Source organism: Anthonomus grandis, chromosome 12, assembly GCF_022605725.1.
Source record: "Anthonomus grandis grandis chromosome 12, icAntGran1.3, whole genome shotgun sequence".
Taxonomy (NCBI): Eukaryota; Metazoa; Arthropoda; class Insecta; order Coleoptera; family Curculionidae; genus Anthonomus; species Anthonomus grandis.
In genome coordinates this window covers 8,629,631-8,652,801 of record NC_065557.1, presented here as the reverse complement: position 1 = coordinate 8,652,801, position 23,171 = coordinate 8,629,631, and the positions used below count along the sequence as shown (strand labels likewise).

Here is a 23,171-nt window from a genome sequence, read left to right as displayed (position 1 = left end):
CTTGATTCAGCTCTAAACGTCAACATTATGTATAATCTTTTTGGAAAATTACACCCGAACTTAAAAAATACAGTAAAATATGAATTTTATTTAAAGTTCTTTAAAGAAAATTTTGCATTGAAGTTTGGAGGGCCCCAAGTTGATGTTTGCAGTCAATGCGCAATATAGTATTTGACTATATTCAAAATATGCCACTGCCTGTTATACCCGTCCAAGAAATGTTTTATTTAAGACAATTGTGGCTGTATGGATTTGAATTACATGATTTAAAAAAAGACACTGGGCACTTTTATACATTTCATAAAGGTCAAGCTGCGAAAGGTCCAAATGAAGTATGTACATTTATAAACAATTATGTGCAGAAAATGCCTGCAGAGATTCAGGAGCTTCACATATTCTCAGATGGATGCCCGGGCTAGAACCGAAACAACACCGTAGTGAGATAACAAGATACTTATTGGCTCTTGCAGCTTTAAAACGGTTTCGTGAAATTCATCAATACTCCCCAATGCGTGGTCACTCTTTTTTGCAAAGCGACAGAGACTTCGGCTCGCTCAAGAGAGTTATAAGAAAATATGATAGAATCTATGTTCCAGAGGATTACGAAAACATGATACTTTCTTGTCGCAAATTAAAATCATTTACGACGACAACAATACGCAGATATAATCGAGTACAAAAACTGGTGGCCCAACCACTACAAGAAAACTTGTCAATCTTCCGATGAAAGAAAAGCTAAATTTGCAATATCAAACTACAGGCAATTCATTTATGACAGTTCCACACCCGGGTATGTCATAACTAGAGCGACTATATTGACGGACTTGTCACAAGAAATTTCAAGTTAATCAAACCTAAAGCAGTCCCAACTTACATACTCAAAAATGTTAGCGATCAATGTAAAAAAAATTGAAAATTTGAAAAAGGTCATGCAATATATGACTGGAGAAATTTTGAAATTTTTCTACCATATAACGTCATTGGAAACCACTAACATGGAAGCTGAAGACTAATGGCCTTGAAATTAATGTTTTTTCGTGTTATAAGAATCAGGTTTTGTAATGTATGTTAGATACTATTATAAATAATAAACAATTTACAAATATGCAACTCAGTTTATCAATTAACATTAACAATTTAAAGAATTTAAAAAGTTGAGCGGAAAAACCGTATAACTCCTAGTACTTTTTGTCCCGCATCTTAGACAAAAATAAATTTAAAAAATATTTTATTTTATATTCTTTTAAAGAACTCGATTTCATGTAACTTTGCAATGTTGAAGACTTGTAAAATAAATACTTTTTGCCCAAAACAGTTTTTTGTGATTATCTCTAAACCACATTTTTGGAGTTATATCGTTATTCACCGATTCAATTGTATTATTGATGTAACCATGATTCTTTAAAAAACTACTAAAAATATGAAAGAAAGAATCTTAAAGAGGAAAATATTTTTTTATTAAAGAAATGTAAATTTTTTTGAAAATTATTTAAAATTTTAATATTAATAAAATTTGCTAATTTTTTTATAGGCATTGCTTATTACTTTTAAATATCGACACCTCATAGGCCAAATGGCGTAACCCACAAAATAGCCGAAATTAAGTTAAGTACATATCTCGATTCTTCTCCGAAAAATACATTAGCTGGCCAAATGATATAACCCACAAGAAAAACTAAGTTATCAAAAAAATTGAAAAACATAAAATATCCAAGTTTGGAGTAACCGTTTTAAAGAGTGGCCAGTTGATGTATCCCCCAAGTGTAACCCTATTTCTTAAAGGATTGACCTAACATGAACAAGGCCAAATGCAGTAAGCCATATTATTCAAAAATAATGTAAAAAAAATGCGCAAAATTGTCAGGAGCCATATAACGTAACCCACACATGCTCACATGTATATTAGCGTAAGAACTCAAGGAGTGATCTGTGTTTCTTGTTTTGCTGATATTTTTATTTTTCTAAAAAAGTGTCAGATAATATTCTTAACTTTTTAATAAGCCAAATAATGTAACCCGCATTTTTTTTAATATTGTTAATTTTTTATTTATTAATATTAGTTTTATTAGGATTTGCTTTATAAAACTTTTTCTTAACAAAATTAGCAACAAAAATCTAAAATTTTACTATTAAAAATAATTATAATCAAAGATTTATTAAATTTTTTGACCCTCCTGTAAAATATAACTTTTGTGGGTTACGCCATTTGGCCTATGAGGTGTCGATATTATAGAAAGGAACATGAATTGAAAAAAACTGCTAAATATACAAATAATTGTATATGGAATTTCTAAAAATCTTCTTCGACTTCATAAGGCTTATTTGAAAATTAATATCTCTATATTTCATTTATTCAGACAATAATATTATGTCATTATTTTGTATCTTTAACTTTATTATTTTCTCGAGTAAAAATTTCTTAAAATTGTACATTGTAAACCCAAAAAATTTACATAATATTAATCAATTAAAACTTAAAACTGATTAAAACACAAAACAGCAGTTGCCCCAAGATAAGATGTTAACAAACTCCAAAACGCCCGATAAAACTCGCTACTTATGCCACGTCAATGGCATGCCAACAAAGTTTCTTAAACAATACACTGACTATAGTTTAATATTATTTAAATCGCAACTTATCTGTTAAAAAATCAAGGAAAATAACAAGAAAATCCGACCCTGGTTTTTGGAGAACAGTTCCGTATGGAGGCGCGGTTGTACGAAAAGGCATTGAACTCGGGGTTATTCACTTCCCGAATAATAATCTCTTGGACGCCGCTCCGGACTTTCTGTCAATTGTCAATTTAGAAAAAAAAAACAAAAAAAAAAACTAATAAAAATTCAAAAAAAATATGGCGGCAAACCGTGTGTGTGTGTGTGTGTATGTAATACGAAAGAGAATAAGTGTATATGTATGTCTATTTTAAGCGTGGAGTGAATGACCGATTACCGCAAACAGATAAGGCAATAAAAACATTGTTTGAGTTCGTCTCATCGGGTTTTGTAATAATTTTTTTTCTTGTAAATTATTATCATATTTACGGTGCTGCCGGTTTTTTCCTAATAAAGCCCTTTAAAAAAAAATTGTTTAGCACATTGGTCACCACTAGAACTACAATAAAAAAAAAGTCACTTCAGAAGGCACTGAATTGTTGGTCACGACTTATTATATCACACTACATCCAACCCTAATAATTTTCATCACAGTTATGCAATTTTCGCCGCGTTTTTTTTAAATTTTGAGATATTTATCACATTTTCTTTTTGCTCACGTACTCCTCGGGACGGAATTTTCTTCTCCGCACGGCGAACGCGGAGGAGATGGATTTTCGGACATTTTTTTTTTCGGGTTGGAGTGAGCCCTCTAGCAAATCGTCCGTGTATCTGTGAAGTAATCCGAGTGAGCGCGTTTACGGAACTATCAACGAAACGAAGACGATAGCGGCGTCTCTGTCGGACACGTAGACGAGATCGGGCGTCGGAACGGTGAAGTGTGTTTTTTGACGCCGGTGTGTGACGTAGGGGACCCCCACTTTGAAACGCGGGTTCGTTGACCCCCGGGACTGAACCCTATGACTACGTTCCCGCGGGGTTGTCGGATTTTGTCTTCGGGATGAGAAACACGGAAAAATTGCGTTTTATTTATTTTCCGAAGTGGTGTTTTGAGTTACTTATTTTATTGGGTATTACGTCACTTATAGCAAAAATCAATTTAGAATATTTTATCTCACACGCTCACAAAATTGAAAAGAAGAAGAAAAAATTAAATAATTATCTTAATATATTAAATACTTAATGCAAAATAATTATTAATTTTTGGAAAATTGCTTTAAAGAGTTTGATAATCCACGTATAAAATTGACTCAACCAATTTTTACTACAAACCTTATTTTACCATTTATTCATGAAAATGAATTTAATAAAAATGTAATCTATAAAATTCCTTGTACTTGTGGTAAATTTTACATAGGTGAAACGTGTAGACCATTACCAAGGAGAATTAATGAACAGAAATCTTACATAAAAAACAATGATTTTCAAAAATCTAAAATTACACAACATGCATTCGACAATAACCATATAGGTAATAGACAGGAATGCATCCTCAATTTTAGCAAAGGAACCAATTTCCAAATTACGTAAACTAAAGGAAAGGGCATTTATAATGTAAAATGAAGATAAATGCTTATAGAGCTACTTGTTCGTATGATTTAAATAATACATGGATTCCTTTATTAAAAAGAGAGGTAGATCAGGGTATTCTCAAAATTAATTAATGATTTAAAATATTTGATATTCACATATATTCTACCATTAATTTACATGAAAATCACACCCCTTTAATTTTAAAGAAGTATCCTTTGAATTTTTTGTTATCTTTTAAAATAGTTTGTCAAACTATTAATAAACCGTCAATTCATATTAAAAAAAAAGTATTTAAAGTATTTTCGAATTAGGAAGTTTTGATGGTATTACATAGCTGAAAATTTACAAGATAAGTATATTTTAATTTATTTTAATTACCTTGATAACGATAGTAGATATAACTATCGAAACGTTGGTTCAAATTAGGTATTTTTTAAAAAGTAGGTCTTCTTGCTGTTTTTATCGTTTTTTAATTTTAATATTCATAACAAAGTTAGGTAGAATATTAAAAAGAAGAAGGAAGCTCAGAGATTAATAGATTAAACATTTGCTCTTAGGTATATAAAAAATCTATTATACCTCAAGTAAATTATTGTATTTAAAACTTATTGAACTTAAATTAAATTAAGTATATCGAACGGTATCATTACAGATTTGAGTTCAAATTTCTTTTAAATACGTGAATAAGTCTATTTTCTTCATCTTTTCAATTTTTTGAGCGTGTGAGATACAAATTTTTAAATTGATTTTTGCTATAAGTGACGTAATATCCAATAAAATAAGTAACTCATTATGAATTCATCACAACAATACAGATTTTACTTAAGTGGTGTTTTGTGGGTAAACTGGCCAATTACTGAAGGAAGCTATTTGTTTCTAGCCAATGTATCGAATGTTTCGAAACCTGAAAATTTTCTCTATTACCAAATAAAAGTCAAAAAAATTTTTTATCATATTTTATTTGTACTACTATTCAGGACGTTTTAAAATTTGATCCTCAACTATAAGAGATACGAAGTTAATTAAATTGAGGCAAAATTAAGGATTTTTTAACTTAACACTATATAAAAAATTTAAAAGATAATCGACAAAAAACCAAATTTCGAAAAATCGATTTTATTTTTTTCTGAGCTTATTTCGTATCCGATTTTAAAATAATTTGCTCGTTTGCTCTGCTACTTTTTTCGTACTGCATTCCAGATAGCATTGTTTGTCCAATGGACATCCAAAATTTATCCAAATATTATCCAGTATGTCCGAGTAAAATTGATTGGACAGCCAATTTAGGACATCATTAGACTGTAATGATGTCAGTAGTGATGTAAGGATATCCATTTGTGTTCTTATTATTATCCAATGTTTCTATGCAATGAAAACCATTGAATTCGAAAAATTTGTCAAAATCTTATAGAAATCATTTTAAAATAACTCTTTAAACAAGACTAAAATAAAATAACAATAATTTAGACAAACTCCACTTACATACTAATAATGGATTTCAAATAGACATCCAAAAGTGTGTTGTTGCTTTATTGGATATCATTGGGATAATATTCGGATGTCTATAAGATAGTTGGTTTGTCCAAAAGCAGACATCCATTGAATAATCAATGGCTTAAAGGGTGCTGTCTGGGATGGTTTTTTAAAATATTTAATAATAATATTATCAATAAATCATTTTATTGTTCCAATTAATTATAACAATTTTGCAGATACAAAACAAATATATAAATGAAACAAATGGTCTTGATAGTCAGCTTCTCTCCAAAAGGAGAGGCTGTTAAAGCCGTAGAAAAATTCTAAGCCGTACTTACATTTCTAACCTAAGCCTAATAAAACCCAATACATTAATGAAGTTAGATGACTCGGTCCATTATGTTAAGCGGTACAGAGATAGTATATGGGAAAACTATTAAGCTCTGGTCAAAAAAAAATAAAAGAAAATTGTATGTATAATATCTTATTTTCTCTGAAATGCATATAAACGCCCATAAAAACTCATTCACTGAGAAGCCGCTGTCTGATCCTTCTTTTGAAACAGGATAAAGATGTGTTAAAATGAGTAACTTGGAATTTATTTACGGTTGACGCTACGAATCCTCTTTTAAAAAGTTCCTTATTGTGCTTGGGGATCGTAAGGATGTGCTTTCTACGTATATTTATATTATGAACATCAGTTCTGTAAACAATTTTCCTACTGAGATAGATAGGACACTGAAATTTAATGATGTTATAAAACAGACAAGCCGAGTGCAGTACACGCCTATTGAACATTGACAACCAGCTAAGTTCTTCAAGCTTATGTGATACGTGTTGTTCACGTCTTATGCCACATATAAAACGTATGCATGAGTTTTGAACCTTTTGTACTCTCCGGGCCTGTGTTGTATCCAGAAAAGGACCATAAACACTATCTGCGGAGTTAAAGTGTGTCACGTAGTTCAATGTTGGTTTTCTTTTCTAAGTAATGCCTATGAGGAAAAAGAGATTTAAGGGCGCAGTAGGATTTTTTAATACAAGCTGTTATGAGTTTGGTAAATTTAAGTTTAGTGTCACAAATTAAACCCAGGTTTTTAGTGGAATTTTTAAAAGAAATATTAGCGTTTCCGGTACTTAGATCCAACTGACTCAAGATATTTTCACGTAGTTTATCATTACAAAATAATAAAGCCACCGACTTCAAGGGGTTCAACCTCAGCATGTGACCCTTGGACACCTCACAAAGCGCCCGAAGATCCGTATTTATTCTAAGGTTAGCCTCTGTCGCATTTTCTGGCTTGAAAGAGTATAAAATTTGAGTGTCGTCGGCATATTAATGATAATCACAATGGCAAATAGAATTAATTTAAATTAATTTAAATTTTTATTAAAATTAGACGTGTAAATTGTAAAAAGAAGGGGCCACAAGACACTTCCCTGTGGGACACCTGAGTGTAAAGTCATTACCTCAGAGTACTTCCCATCAATTAATACCCTCTGCGTCCTGTTACTTAGAAAAGATTGAATCATAGATTGGGCATTAAACCGAAAACGAATATAAACCAAAATACTCAACAAAACATCATGATTAAATAAGTCAAAAGCTCGTGAATAGTCTAGAGGTACCAGAACGCTAGCTTTGCTGTTATCCAATTCCCCATTAATACGGTCTGTAATCTCAGCCAACGCAGTTGTACAACTATGTCCACGTCGAAATCCTGACTGCTTTTCTGGCAAAATATTATTACTTGAAATAAAGACAGAAATTTGCATTGCCATAACTTTCTCTAAAATTTTGGTCATAGCTGGTAGGATAGAAATAGATCTTAGCTGTCCATAGTCATTGGGCTGATTTACTTTTGGAAAAGTAATAGCAAAGGCCGACTTCCAAGCACTCGGAAATGTTGATAATCGTAAACAATAATTAATTAAATGTTTAATATAAGGAATGATAAAGGAGCAGCACAATATTAAAATAGTACTGTTAATATCATCGCTTCCAGAAGCCTTAGATTTCATCCCAAGCACACTATTGGAAATTGTATCCTCTGTTACCTCAGTGAAACAGAATTCCTGATTGACTTATTTATTATTCTTGTAAAATTCTAAAAGGTCTTTGTTAGGAGCAGAGTTTGAATTTGTTGTGCTAACAAAATGTGAATTGATCTCGTTAGGTTTTTTTAAATGAGTCGGAAGTGAATTTATTTTTCTATTCACAACATTAATTTTTTTAAATTTAGCCCACTTTTGTCTAGAGTTACAACTTTGGAATTTTATATTTAGGTATGCTTTTTTTTCTGCGCGATATGCTGTTGTAAAAGTATTACGAAGCTGTTTGTAATATTCCCAATGTTGAGGCAAACGTGTAAGGCGAAATCGATTTAGTGCATCATTTCTTAGTCTTTTTAGTAATTTTAGATTATCAGTAAACCACGGACAGTATGGTTTAGAACCAACTTGTTTTATTATTTTAAGAGGTGCATGTAATACGACGTTTCATCTTTTGCCAACCTTCTCCAACTTTGTTTTTTCTTATGGACGCTACATTGGATTTTTGCATTATTAAAATCGTTGCAGAATTTATTTTTTATCTGTATCTTTTTTCAGCTGGTTCTAAACTACAATTAGAGCTGACAAGAAGCCGATTTCTCAAGGAAGGTCAGTTAATTGATTTGTAAAAATTAAAAAAAAAATCTTCTCTTCCACGCAATTTCCTTTATTTTTCTCTCTCAAACATACGTGAATCAATCAATATATATTTTGTTTGTCATTTGAATGCGTGCTCACAGTATATTGTTCATAACCCAGTTTTAAAGCTTAAAAGCCTTTAGAATATCTCATAAATTAGTAGTTATATTTTAACCACTAGTAATAAAGTTATTCAGTTGCCAATAACAGACAAATTATTTTATTTCTTCGAGGCACTTCAGTGAGAAAAAATTCAATAACTTGATATTTAGTTTATGGATTTTAATGATTTTTCCTGGAAATACTTGAAAAGCCTTTAGAGTATCCTAGATATTATTAACTATACAATTTTTGCCACAGGATTTTAAGATATTCACTTGTCAGTAAGAAACAAATTATTTTATATCTTCCAGGCACTTTTGTGAGGAAAATGTCAATATCTTCATTTTTAGTGTATGAATTTTTTCATTTGTCTTACATAGTTCCCGCGATAGTATTAATAGGTTAAATTAGGAGAAAGCGATTGTCTGATCCATTTTTTAAATTTTTATACACTGTGTTATAATATCTGTAGGTTATATACAACACTACGGCGTAATAGCAAATACATATAATATTGCTTAAAACTTTTTTTGTATGTTAAATGTTCTCAAGTAATTAAATTTGTTTTTTTTTTAATGCATCCAGGCAGTTGAAGTGAATCCTTATTAAAGCCCAGTGCAACGATATATTAGAATGGTCACCCGTCAAAACACCAGCATTCCACCTGCCATACAATGCCATCCACCTTCTATTTACATTGTTTGAGAAGTAAAATGCTGGTGTTTTGACGGGTGACCATTCTAATATATCGTTGCACTGGACTTTATTTCCAGATAACATGAAATGACTTCGAGCACTAATGATAAATTAAATATAACTCGAAACTTTGGTTTAGAAACAAATAGTTTTCTTTAGCAATTCACAAATTACCACTTTAAATTCAAAAGTTTTTTTCTTATATTTTGAACAATTTTAAGTTAATTAGAATTTATTTGGAATAAATTAAAATTTAAAAAAGACGAACGGTTCTATGGATTCCTTGTAAAGAAAGTATTCTGTTTTTTAGATATATTATTTTGTTATTTGGTAGTGTTTTTAAAAAATTCCATAAAACTTATAAAAAACTCACTAAAGATGAAATTTGTACTCAAATAGTTTGAAATATTCACATATTCCTCTAATATCAGAGGAAAATATGAAGAAAACCACCTATTTTTAAATTATATGCGTAGTATTTTATATTCGTTTGGATTTGGAATTCAGCATATCGCGTCGCCTTTTGTCGAAAATCTTTTTTAATTTTTTTGATTGTATAACGACAGCCCTATTCATGCGTCGAGGGTTGTTTGTGTTAGCATTTCTGGGCGTTGCTTTCTGGGGATGTTTCGGTCGCTTGGGGAGGGAACGGCAGAAGGTAAAACCCAGCCATCGAGGGTACTACTTTAAAAAATGTATTGTTTTAATTTGTGTTGAAGTGTTTTTCTGAAGATTTTCTACAGGTTAGTAAATTTAAAACTTATTAGTTTATTTTTTTATTGACAATGTGTAAATATATTTTTATTAAGGTTTATAAATTACGTAATATTTTACGTAAATAGGAGGAAATAACTTATGCATGTATTTATCTAAAATTGTTTCATGCTGAAGGAAAAATGAATATTTAAAGTGATCGACTGAGATAATTTATTTACTGAATTTTTAGGTATATTTTCGAAATTAGTTTTTTCTTTTTAAATTGTTTGTGTGTTTTAAAAGTAAGCTAGAGCCTTGTTGAATCTAACTAACATTTCGACCCTGACTGGGTGAATATTCAGACGTAACTCATACCACAGATAAATAAATATATGTTTCGCGAATTTACCGTCTATCTGTGGTAATACCTAGAATATTGACTCAACTATTCAACTCATAGCTGGGTAGCCTCCCGTATGGGACCTCAATACCTTCTAGTGATGGCTGGATAACTAACCCAACTCTCTTTAGTTTTAAATGAATAGTATGTATGAGGAATTAGACAGGAACAGTAAATAAATTATCTATTTTTTTTGTAACCGAAGGCAGAACTTATTACTCAGCATGATTCAATTTTTAGGGAATTGAGATCGAGGGTTTCTCTGCCGTGCTCTTGCCCCTCGTGAATTCCAGGCTGAGTACGGCATTATTTTTTTACATAAATAAACTAAGTAGGTGTATTATCAAGACTGCATTTTCTTTAATACCATCCTAATTATTGAAATTTCCCTAATTTTTGTCTTGTCAAGCGCATCCGAGGTAAGTAAAAGAGAGAGTGATTCTGTTACAAAACACAACGTAGGGAGAGTATTGGTTTCTTATTTATTTATTTTTTTCTCGTTCGATCTTTTCTTATTTATTAAAAAAAAACTTATCTCATTATCTTTATTAAAAAAAACTTAACCATTTTCTTAAAATATGCAGAAAAAATTGAACAAATATAGAATATTTTATTCAAAGACTTTATTCAGGACAAGTCAAATGACATTTTTATTTATTAGTATAAACAATTTCAACATAATTCATATGACGCAAAAATAAAAACAAATAAAAATTTTTCTCGTTACTAAAATGAAAATTACAATAAAAAATACATTTAATATTCATGGTCGATTTTTTTTTCTTAAAAAATAAAAACAAAATTTAATAATAATGTATATTTATTTATTTAGCAAAATTCTGCTATCTATATAAGCAAAAATATAAAATGAATTAAACATACACAGCACCATTAAATTGTTAAACGTTGCATTTCACTTCATTTGCAAGATATCAACAGTCGATGGTATATTACATCTTTTTTAAATTTCTTGAATTCGTTTATAAGAATTACACTTAAATAAATATGATTAACATTAAAAATAGGAGCAAATTTTTTATTATAAGTAGCACAATTTATAACATTTCAATCTTTTACATCATGTAATCCACTACCCTTTGAACCTATTTTCTTTTTTTGATAATACTTAAAACGCCTTTGAATTCCCTATTCGTTAAACACAGGATAACGATTCACGTGCAGAAAACTCTATTTTTCAAATTTGAATATGCAAGAATAAAATAATTGAATTTTCTTGGTAAAATCAAGGAATATGCGTAAATAAGATGCACGTTTGAAAGGTTTCCTAAGGTAAACCAATATTATTATTTAAATATGCCCTTTTTTGACAAATACGAATTAAAACATTTCCAAAATATTCCAAGAAATATTGTGCATATTTTATGATACCTGAATAAAAATTCCCGATTAACGTAAATCACAAAAAAAGCTTTTTTATTATTAGCTTTTGCAATACAACTTTTCAGTCTTCAAAAATTTTTAAAAAAGTAAGAAAAATTAAAAACAAAAAATTTCTAATATATTTATTATTTCTACTGAAAAATAATTACAAATATCCTTTTTAAAGCATTTCTCGTGTAAACAAAATACTCTTTTTAATTTTTCTTTAGCATAATAATATGGAACAAATTCCAGAATACATTTCTAACAATAATATAGTTAAAATAACTAATTACTTAAAAAATAAATGTATCCAATAGAATATTCATAGTTAATTTTTCAATGATCAATGAATATTCGAAAATAAAATGCCTTCAATATTCCATTTAGTTGCAATTTTAATAATTACTTTGAAAATTCCTTTTGAAGTCGCCACAAAATAAATAAAGGATATTCTTTTTAAGGCAAATCCTAGGCTAAACAATTTAAAAAAAAATATCTAAACTTTGTAATAGTAAAAAATCTCCATGTATTTCATTAGTTTAACAAAGAATGTGAATATTCCATGTTTGATTTATTTAAATATAGTAATAAACATTAGAAATAGTATAAAAATATGGAATAAATATTTTCTGGAAGAGTTTTTAAATTATACAAGGATTCCTTTTTCTTTGATCTTACACAGTATTTTAGAAATATGCGCTCTAAGCAAATGTACCAAACAGGAGAAAAATTCAGCACTTTTTCTAATTGTTTACCGTTACAATAAAATACAATTTCAGGTGTTTGTCATACCAACAAATTATTTTTAGAAAGGACTCAGATATAAGTATTATAAATTAAAGACAAATAATCTATTATATTTTTAAGAAATAATAAAATATTATATAAGCCTAAGAGTAGATTCTCATAAATTCATTTTATTAATTTCCAGAAATCATTGCGTATGCCAAAAGGTTATCATTTGTTATATCATAAGTACTCAGGAAGAATATTCAATAAATATTTATTTACGCCTTTTGATACGTTTAACTTCTTACATATCCGCTTAAATCGCTGGAAAATAACAATGAGTGTTGCGTGTCCAATTAAGTTATGCTTAAAATTGTTTTATTTCTTTGGCAATCATATGGCCGTTTCTTTTATTTTTGTATATATTTTTTTAATTCAATAGCAGAATTCGAAAGTAATAAATATTGAATACTTTTGTTACATAAGTCTTTGGTAGCGGCGTAAAACACATTTATATATTTTATTAAGGCAAAAATTGCATTACAATATTGATGTCTCATATATTCAAATAATACAAATATTATGCTTTAAATATTCCAAATAAGAGTAGGAAATAAAAATATCCATAAATATTATTATTATTAGGAAATTATAATGACTATCCTGTCCAATTAAGTTGTGCATTAAATATTTTTATTTCTTCGTTTATTATGTGTGCTCCTCTTAAATTTCATGATATAATTAATGACTCTAAACTTATCAATAATAAATACTTAAATAAAGGTTCTTCTGTAAATACGCCTATATTACAGTATATATTATTAACAAAATCCTCCTAATTACTATTAACACTTATTAATTGGCAAATAATAGACGTCTAAATGTTCGCAATAATCTTAAAAATAACACAAAAAACCTATTAAGTGTGCTTGTTTCAAAGTTTGGGTAGGTCCAAGCGAGCGAAAATATGCGGTAGGTGTCATTGACACCTACCGCATATTTCGCTCGTATAATTTGGGAGTTTGTTCACCTCACGAATACACCGTGAATAGTTTCGACAAGCACAGCAAATTTCCTAAAAAAAAATGTTACCACAAAGATGATGGTATGAGGGCAGTAAATAAATAAGAAAATATCCTACGCCCCTGGTTAAAAGTGACGATTGTATGGTGATTCGGTCCGTTGCGATATTTTATGCAACCTTTTTGAGATCTTTAGTAACGGCTGAAAGAGTGACGTTGTTTCCGCGAAAATTGCATACCTGCGTGATAATTAAAAAACTTGCAAAACGCTACTGTTTAATTTTTTTGTTTTGTAGGAGATAATATTCTAATTTGGTTTTTTGTGGTTAATGACTTTCAGAGTATATTGTTTTGAAAAATTTGTTAAGCTTTTACGGTAATTAAGTAATATTCGGGTATTGTTAAAAGCAGATAAATAGGGAAAGTGTAATAAGCTATTTTAGAAAATCGTATATTTTATTCTTGTCATATCGGAAAAACTATCTAAAAATGTTAATTAATTTGAAATAAGACAACAATTGCCTATTAAGTGTGGAAAATTACGAATATATTTAAAATGTGATCTATTATCTTTACTTGTATAGTGAATAGAATGTCCACTTATATGCTACTAGTCTCAAAATTAATAATATTCAAAATGCAGGGAACTAAAGTTAAAAGTATTAATTAAATTAGACCTCTTTGATGAATCAGTTTCATTTCAGTTTCATCAGATCAATTTTACGAATTTTCGTAATTTAAGAGAGAAATTAAAATTTATATGAGGCTTAGTTCTACTTTTTAAAGAGCATCAAAATCGGCTTATTTTGTATTGTATTGTTTAGGATACCCTATATAATTACTTGCTATTTATGTTACGAGCATAAAATTATCTATCCATTAATGTAAGAATGCAAACATCTCTGGGAAGTCTGTGAAGAACTTTCCTAGGATATCATTTTGATATAAGATCCTAAGAGGATTTATTATAAGAGATTGTATTAAACCCAATAAAAATTTATTTAATTCAATTTAGTTGAGTTTTCTATATTAAATTATTATAAAGCTTTCAAGCTGATAGTTACTAAATTGTCCAAGCAAGTGTCATGCTCATTTAAATTATGCGTAGCAAATAAAATGTCGCAATGATTAGAATTCTTAATTCTACTCCAGGAAGTTTTATTATTATTTCCTATTTAAATGCAAAAATGAAACTTGAGCTAAAATTTTTGGCTTTCAATTGTATCTTTATTTATTTAATTTTATTGAATATTTTTAATATGAGTTAAAAGGTCTCAGTTTTATTTTATTAACTTAAAATTTTTACCCTGTACATATATTATCTAATGTGGTTTTTTAACTTTTTTCTTTTTATTAATGAATACACAAGAAGAACTGATGATCCCTAGTACAAGCGAAACACGTTTAATCCTCTGGCCTTATATTTAATATATTTAAGAGCTGTTACTTGGAACCTAATTTATTACGTTTTAAAATAAAATTATTGTAAGTTTATGAGCAAATTAGTAATATTTATGAAATATCTAAGCCTCTTTATCTTTAAGTAGGATTTTACAGTAGGTCTTCTAAGTAAATTTCATATATTAAAATATTGCAACAATTTTTTTCTACCTTTATTTATTATCCTAAATTAATATAAAATATTTCAAAGGGGTCTTATATCCATTTATGATATGCATTAAAAAGAAAAAAAAACACTGGAATTGATTGCCACACAGATGAGGTTGATTATACATTTCTCATAGACATCCAAAATAATTTTTATATGAATTTATTGGAATAGAAAAAAACTTTTTTCAGTAAGTTTAGGTTATAAAAAATTTATTATTTCTTATTTACCTCCCTAAAAAAGCGACGAAAAATTATTTTTTTTCGATAATCACTTCGAGCTGATTTTTGAAACCGGTTGGGTTTATGAATGGAATGCCCTTGAGAAGGTATGACTTTAGCCCGTTGAGAGGGCAAAATTGGTGAGGGCAAATCAAATAGGTACACATTTCTTGTATTTGACTTATTACTTCTTTTTTCTTTTATATTTTAGGTGAATTTGTCTATTCTAACTTCGTTACCATCTTTTTCTAGGTCTGCCTATGCTTCTGCAGTCCAAAGGTGATTGATTTGTCACGTGCTATTTTTACGATTTTTGTGTCATCCATACAGTTCCTTTCTAATTTATTTTTTTACTTAATTTGCTTAAATAATTCATTAAGAAAAGAATTATTAAGCCTTTAGAATACAATTACAAAAATTAAATTGTAAAAAATTAAAATTAATGCAATTGCAGCAAATTTGACATTATTTATCTGCTTAGAAAAATATTGGCTTTTACTGAATAGAAATGAAATGCCAATTCAGTAAAAGCCAATTTTTTATTTTTCAATTTTCATCACTTTTCGCGTAAATTTTTTGATTTAAAATGAGAATCATAGTCATTTAAATTATGCATCATAAACAAATTACAATTTCAGTTAATTTTAAACTGAGTTAAATAATGACGTTTGAATATAATAGTATCTTAGTAAGTATATATTTTTAGGCACCAATTTAATCAATTAAATACTTATGACTTAACAAACAAGTACTGGCAATGTAAAAACTTTTCCATATTAGGCGAGGTCTATCGAGACATTTATCCTATATTAGACACTAACAATAACTCCATTTGATTTGATCTTTTGACTATTTGGTACCTCTATAAAAAGTTTCTGTCAAATATCCTGGCTTCACAGATAATTTAACATATAATACATAAATTTTTAGGTCCAAAGTAATTAAATATTGCTTACTGCAAAAGGCAATGGAGCAGCATTTTAAATTCCTTTTTTTAAATATATTTAATAAATGCCAATATAAATTACATACAAATTTCAGCATCTTTTCAAGTGAAGCCAATACTGTAATAGAATGACAAGAAGAGTTTTGTTATTTTGTCAGACTCTAGATCTATTACTACAATCTATTAAGAAAAGGTATTGCTCATGGCCGTATTAATCCAATCATATGAGAAATTTAAAAAAACCTATGCAATACCTACAATATTATAGCCGACCTTAATCACATATTTTTTAAATGTGAGAAATATATCTCAGCAATCCAGGTGTTGTTTCTAAATCTTATAAACGATTGCATATTAGAATGTCCTTTTAATATCATGCATTTAATTTCTCTAAATAATTAAACCTATCCGTGGTCTACTCTATTGTCTTGTGTTATTAAAAAGTCACCCTGACGGACCTATTTGGCGTGAATAGTTTACCCTTGTCTCATTTATGTTAAAATATTTAAAACAGATAAAAGTTAGTATTAATAATTAATTGGATGGTGATTGTAAGTTGAAGCAAATAAAAATGTTTTATGCTACAACTCTTTAAAAGATGGGTGGAGGTTTTGGTGGAGGTTTTTAAATCAAATTGATGTAATAAAATAGAATATTTTTAATATAACATACAATAATGCAACATTTCATAAAGGCCGAAACGTCGATAATTTCTTGAATTACTAATTCCTTTAAAGGTCTTATCCAACTATTGTATAAAATATGAGTTTTCATATAAAAATTTTTCGGGATTTTTAAGGTCTAATAAAAAAGACTTTACACACAAAAAAAAGGCAAAATGTGAGTTAAAGAAACTTTGATAAACAACAACAATTCATCCGATATCACCCAATGAGAACATTAATTCCTTCATGTAAGTAAACCCAAAGTTATCGGCCTCTAAGTTGAACGACCTCCCCGAGTATAATTCGGCAAGAGTCATCGACTCCTCGTTCCTCCGATAAATAATAGGCCTATTGCTCGGCACCGCACATGCCCCTCTATCGGCCGTTTAACGTTGCAAATAAAAAATTTAATTGGACTTTTATTAACACATTCTCGAACAGTAAAGTTTACTCTTACATAGGGCGCCGACACACAAAAAATACCCGATAACCGGAGCTTTTATGGCTTTCCTTTAAGTGTTAAACTGCTCATAAACAGTGTGTACAATAGTTTTTTAAAAAAGAGGTTTTTTTTATAGAGTTTCATTCGCATATAGGAGTGAGGTAAAATGAATGTCATTATTAGAAAAAAAAATCGTTTTTTGTCAATGAGGTCTAGTGAACCTAAAGGAGCTTTAAGCATAGATGCAAATGTTTAATTATTTTTCTTATTTCTTTTTCCAAATAATATTTAAAATATGCCCTTTATTTAAATGTAAAATTATGACTAGTTTCTCATTTAAATATCTTGATTTAAAAAGTTTTGTCAGTTGGAATAATAAGAGTTCTAATTAAGAAATATACTATAATAAAGCATAACTTAAATGGATATGATGCCCAGTTTGTACATTTAAGATAATCTTGTTTATCACGAATATAATTAATTTAATTTAATTCCTCGCTCCAAGAACTCAATACATTTTTTAATTCCGAAATTATTAAGAACATATTTTATATATAATTTTATTGGTAATTAGGAAGCAGCAGAGCCATTCTTCGCGGAATCAAAATTACGTCAGCTTTTAAAGGCTGAAGGCGAGGTTATGTAATTTTTTTCGTTTAGCCAGTTTCTCACTTATTTTTGCATAACCTTCATGGATCTGTTAGCCATGTTTCTATTTCCTTTAATTTTTCTGGTAATAACTTAATTATTAATATCCCTTGTTTTTAATCGCTTTTTCACTTACTACAAAAAAAATCAATAAGCCTAAAGGTGTTGATGCCACCTATACATCCTTGAACAAACTATTTTTTTGTATTAATCGACAACAAATTTTAGAAGGTGGTTTTTCTGCACGTTCACCAAAACATCAAGAACCTAATAGTTTAAATAATCGCTTCTATTAATAAATTAATTGCCGTAAAGTTCAATATTCTAATAACAATAGAGTAGCTAGTTGAACGATAAACGTATGAGATAAAATATAATTAAAAGAGATTGCTTAATTTATTTATCATATTATTATTAATAGGTGATTTCCAATAGTGGGTTGAGCAATGTTTTAAACAAGGTAAAGTTGAAGCTGAAAGTAGGGGTTAATGTATGTTTATTTAGCAAACAAAGGCAATAGCAATAATAATATGTCACTAATAAAAAGGCAAATAATAATTGATTTTAACCTTAAAATTTTGGTTGTAATGCATAACTTAATAGAAGATGATGCACATATTTTAAATTTTACTGAAAAAAGTATTTGGATTAAGACACGAGTTTAGGGACAATCTGTGGTACGCATAGCTTCATGAAGGGTAATATACTCAACTGTGCGTTAAAGTGATAATTATTTTTAAAATTGCAAATTGAATTATTTCGATTTTTTTTAGAAGCCACACATTAAAAAATTATTTTTTACTTAAAAAACTTATTACTTAAAAAATCATAACTTAATAGATATTGACTATTTTCAATTTATTGACTAGAAAGTGGAATGTACATACCTTGGAAAAAATACTGTGCATTACTTGTTAAAGGATAAAATACATATTTTAAATGCTAGGAAAAATATTGAGTTTTGGAATGGAGAATTTAGAAAGCAGTATCATTAAATATTAATGATTGGATTGATTGGGTAATGAGTTGAAAGTTTCCAGAACTCTTTATGAAAAAATTATCCTTTTGGTTCTATCTTTATTCAGAAGTAGATTAAAGCAGGTTTTTGTCCTCTATTAGGCCATTAAGCCGAGTTCTATAGAGAATTTCAAAGAGTCAGCAAAACAGATTGTAGTGTCATCGGCAAAAAGAGTAAAGTCAGCATTAGGATCAGCTGTTGGCAAGTCATTTATATATATTAAGAATAATAATAGGTCTAGAACAGAGCCCTGAGTTATCCCAATACTAATCTCATCCTCCCCCGATAACAAATTCTCTATTAGCTTATATCCCCATTAAGTTATAACTAATCGAGAATGAAGACTTTTAATTTCATAAGCAATAATTAAAATATACATTCCTTGCATTGAAAACAATATTGTGTAAAGGATAGAATACATGTTTAAAATTGCGGAAAAAATATTGAGGTTTAAAATGCATAACTTCCAATAGCTATTGAATATTAATTATTTTAAGCATAACTTAATAGAACATAATGCTTTTTTTAAATTGATTTTATAACTGGTATCTTAAAAAATCGAGTATTTTGTATTCCAAAAGTTAATGGAGCTTAACCTCCCTATAGCTACTTTTTTGACGAATACTTGATTCCAGAATTTCAAATTAAAATTGCATTAGGAGTAAGTTTTTAAATCTAAAAAAGATTAATTTCTATTTAACTTTTTAGGTAATTTACCTATTATGGATATGCTTTATTAATATTTGCACAAATTATCCTTGAGACTTATGCATAGATTGATAGAGAATGAAGTCCGTATTTTTACCACAAAGATTGAAATTGTATCACTAAATAATCAAGTCAAGTTAATAAAGTCAATTCTATCATAGCCAAGGTCCAATATAAAGATAACTTACATACAAAATATTTGAACTTTCTCATAACTTAATCAGAATTAATTTAAAAAAAATGATGCTTTGATTTCAAAATATTTCCTCTAAAGTTTTTGAGTTTTTCAGCTATAAAACAGGTGAAGAGTTCTAAAGATCATTGTTTTTAACCAACTTCTTGATATTTAGAGTTGAAACGACTGAGTGAAAAAAATTACTTTGAATTCAAAATTAAAATGTGGTTTTGAATCTCATTTAAACCTTACAGGTATTTTGTGCATAACTTACTAAACAGTCATACCCTTATTTTACATTTTACGACAAATATCATGTTTTTAAATCTAGAAATTCATTACATTTAATTCTAAAAATCTAAAGATTTTCTTTGCTAATTTTGTATGAGAGTACAGGCAGACTAATCAGACTTTTAATTATTATAAATTCAGAATAGCATCTTTTAGGGTTAAGGTCTTGGTTAATATACATAACATAAAAGACGGTGATGCCTAATTTTAAACTTTATGAAAGAATACATATTTTAAATTTTAGGAAAAATATTGAGATTCGGAACGTAGAATTTTAACTAATTTTATATCTGGTAGTTTAAAAAAAAAGAAAAAATAATTCGAATTGCAAAAGTGAATGGAGCTTAACTCTCTTATAGTAAATTTTTTAACGAATATTGGATTTCAGAATTTTAAATTATAGTCTTATTAGTGGTTCCAAGTTCTTAAATCCATAAAATCTTAATTTTTGTTTAACTATTTAGGTAAAAACTATTACGAATATTACTCATTTATAACAGCAGAAATTAATCTCAAGATCTTGATTATTATGCATAACTTAATAGAGAATGAGGCCTGTATTTTGCCGCAAACTTCCCTTTAATCAGTTTTTAGACAAATATTGGAATGTAGAATTTCAAATAGTCATTCAATATTAATTTTAAGCATAACTTAATGGAAGATGATGCCTTTTTTAAAATTGTTTTTATAACAGGTATTTTAAAAAATCGAAAAATAATTCGTAATGCATAACTTAATAGAGCTCAACTTCCCTATAGTCAACTTTTTGACGAATATTGTATTAAAGAATTTTAAATTATAGTTTCATTAGTGATAGGTTCTTAAATTCATAAAATCTTGATTTTTGTTTAACTCTTTATGCCAATAGGTAAAAAGTAATTTTTTATTTGCTAATTTTGTAACAATCAGACTAAACAGACTTTTTATTATTATACATTCAGAATAACAACTGTTCGACCTGAAGTCTTGCTTCAGATGCATAACTTAAAAGACGCTGGTGCCCTGATTTTAAATTTCAGGACAAACATTGAGCTTTGAATTTCCTAATTTTATCATTGGTAACGTATAAAATCCCAAAAAAAATCCGGATTTATTTCTGGCAAATTTCAAAAGCAAATAAAGACAAACGAACGGTCCATTAAACCCATAATCCCCGACATCTGGATCCGTCACAATATTTCCACAAATAAATTCCGCCACAGGAGCAAAGAAGAATTGAGAGGAAGAAAAAACATCTGGCGCGAAAAAAAAGCACTAAAAATGTGACATCGTCGTGGCATTTCGCAAATTCAATTGCTAATTGACGAATTGAAGAAATTCGGCGTGAAATGCGCCCCTCTCGGTAATATTTCACACAGATGTAAAATGTATTCGCGATGTTTTTGCGACGAAAATAGCTCGACCATCGCCGACAGACGAAAGCCGAGAACAGGTGCGGAAGTATACGAGAATAATGGTTTATTTTTAAATACCGACTGTTATGCCGACATTGTTTTAAATGGAATTTCTTAGACATTATTCTGAATAAACCCTATATGCCATCAGATGCTTTGGTCTAGATAGAAATGCTATATTGGGTTCAGAAGTCATGAATCAACAGTTTCCAGATGTAAAACTAAAATTGCACAAAATAGCTCCTTTTAGAATTAAATATATTGATAAAAATGATGTCTTAAACTTGATTATATAGTAAAATATGTTAAAACTGTCAGTTTTTGTATTTTTTTTAACCACCCATTGGTTATTAAACCATTATATTTAAAATTTTAAAAGCATAACTTAATGGAAGATGACTAGATTACATTTTTCAACCAATAATTGGAATATACAACCCTTGAAAATAATATTGTGTATTACTTATTAAAGGATAAAATACATAGTTTAAATTTTAGGAAAAATGTTGAGGTTTGGAATATAGAAATTCAAATAGTCATCAAATAGTAATTATTTTAGGCATTCTTTTAAGCATAACTGTATAGAAGGTGATGGGGGTTGGTCTTAGACCGACTTCTTATCATTTAAAATGTATTTGATTTAACTACACTTAAACAATCTTAATGAAAGAATTAGCACTGAATTCCGAATTAAATCTGGAAAAAAAATATGTTTAAAACTTGAGTATAACACAGTGAAAATAATTTTAAAGCTGTCAGTTTTTGGAAATTTTTACAAAGACACCTATTGGTAATTAAATCATTAGATGTAAAACTTATAAAGCATAACTTAATAGAAATTAAGTTATTTCAAATTTTCGACCAACAATTTTTCTTTTTATTAATTTATTTTGTATTTATTCGTTTATTTCATATATCCACATACATAAATATAATGCATAACATAGACATACGAATTATGCACCCAGATTACCGAATATCTGCATGTGCTTCTAGTTGTTTATACAAAAAAAATTAAATAGAATGTATGTTAACCGTTATATGCTAACAAAAAAAATCACAATAAAAAAATATAGAAATGAATACACATCACCCTACCCCTTTAACCTAATTTACTTATACAAAAATCTGTAACTGGAATATACAATCTGTGGAAACAATATTGGGTATTACTTATTAAAGGATAAAATACTTATTTTAAATTTTAGGAAAATTTAAAATAGTCATCAAATATTAATTATTTTAGGCATTCTTTGAAGCATAACAGATGATGAGGGTTGCCGACTTCTTGTCATTTAAAATCGATTTTATTAAAGTCCACCTAAACTATCTTAATGAAAAAAAGCATTAAACTCATAAATAAATTTAAAAAAAATTATGTTTTATATTTGAATATATCATACCGCAAAAGATTTTCAAATTGTCAGTATTTGTATTTTTTAGAAAAATACCCATTACTAGTTAAATCATTAGATATAAAACTTTAAATGCATAACTTAATGGAAAATTACTATTTTAAAATTTTCGACCAATAATTAGAATATATATATTTTGTTATTAGAATATATTTGAAACAATATTGAGTATTACTTATTAAATAATAAATTATATATTTTAAATTGCAGGAAAAATCATTCATTAAATATGAATTATTTCAACCATTATTTTAAGCATAACTTAATAGGAGATGCTGAGGGTTAGTCTTTATTTGAC

General features: G+C 28.4%; 1 protein-coding gene across 9 annotated transcripts in view; it reads right to left on the bottom strand.

Annotated features, from left to right (window-relative positions):
- Nucleotides 1-23,171, bottom strand: part of LOC126742916 (probable nuclear hormone receptor HR3) — a 221,565-nt gene that overhangs the window by 28,185 nt on the left and 170,209 nt on the right. For 2 of the 9 annotated variants that reach the window (XM_050449779.1, XM_050449781.1), the window contains exon 1: nucleotides 3,096-3,402. The exons of 5 other annotated variants lie outside the window; for them this stretch is intronic. The gene's annotated coding sequence lies outside the window, so the exon portion shown is untranslated. Of the gene's footprint in view, nucleotides 1-3,042; nucleotides 3,403-23,171 lie in introns of those variants that run through there. 2 more of the 9 variants (XM_050449780.1, XM_050449783.1) reach the window with 2 other exon arrangements.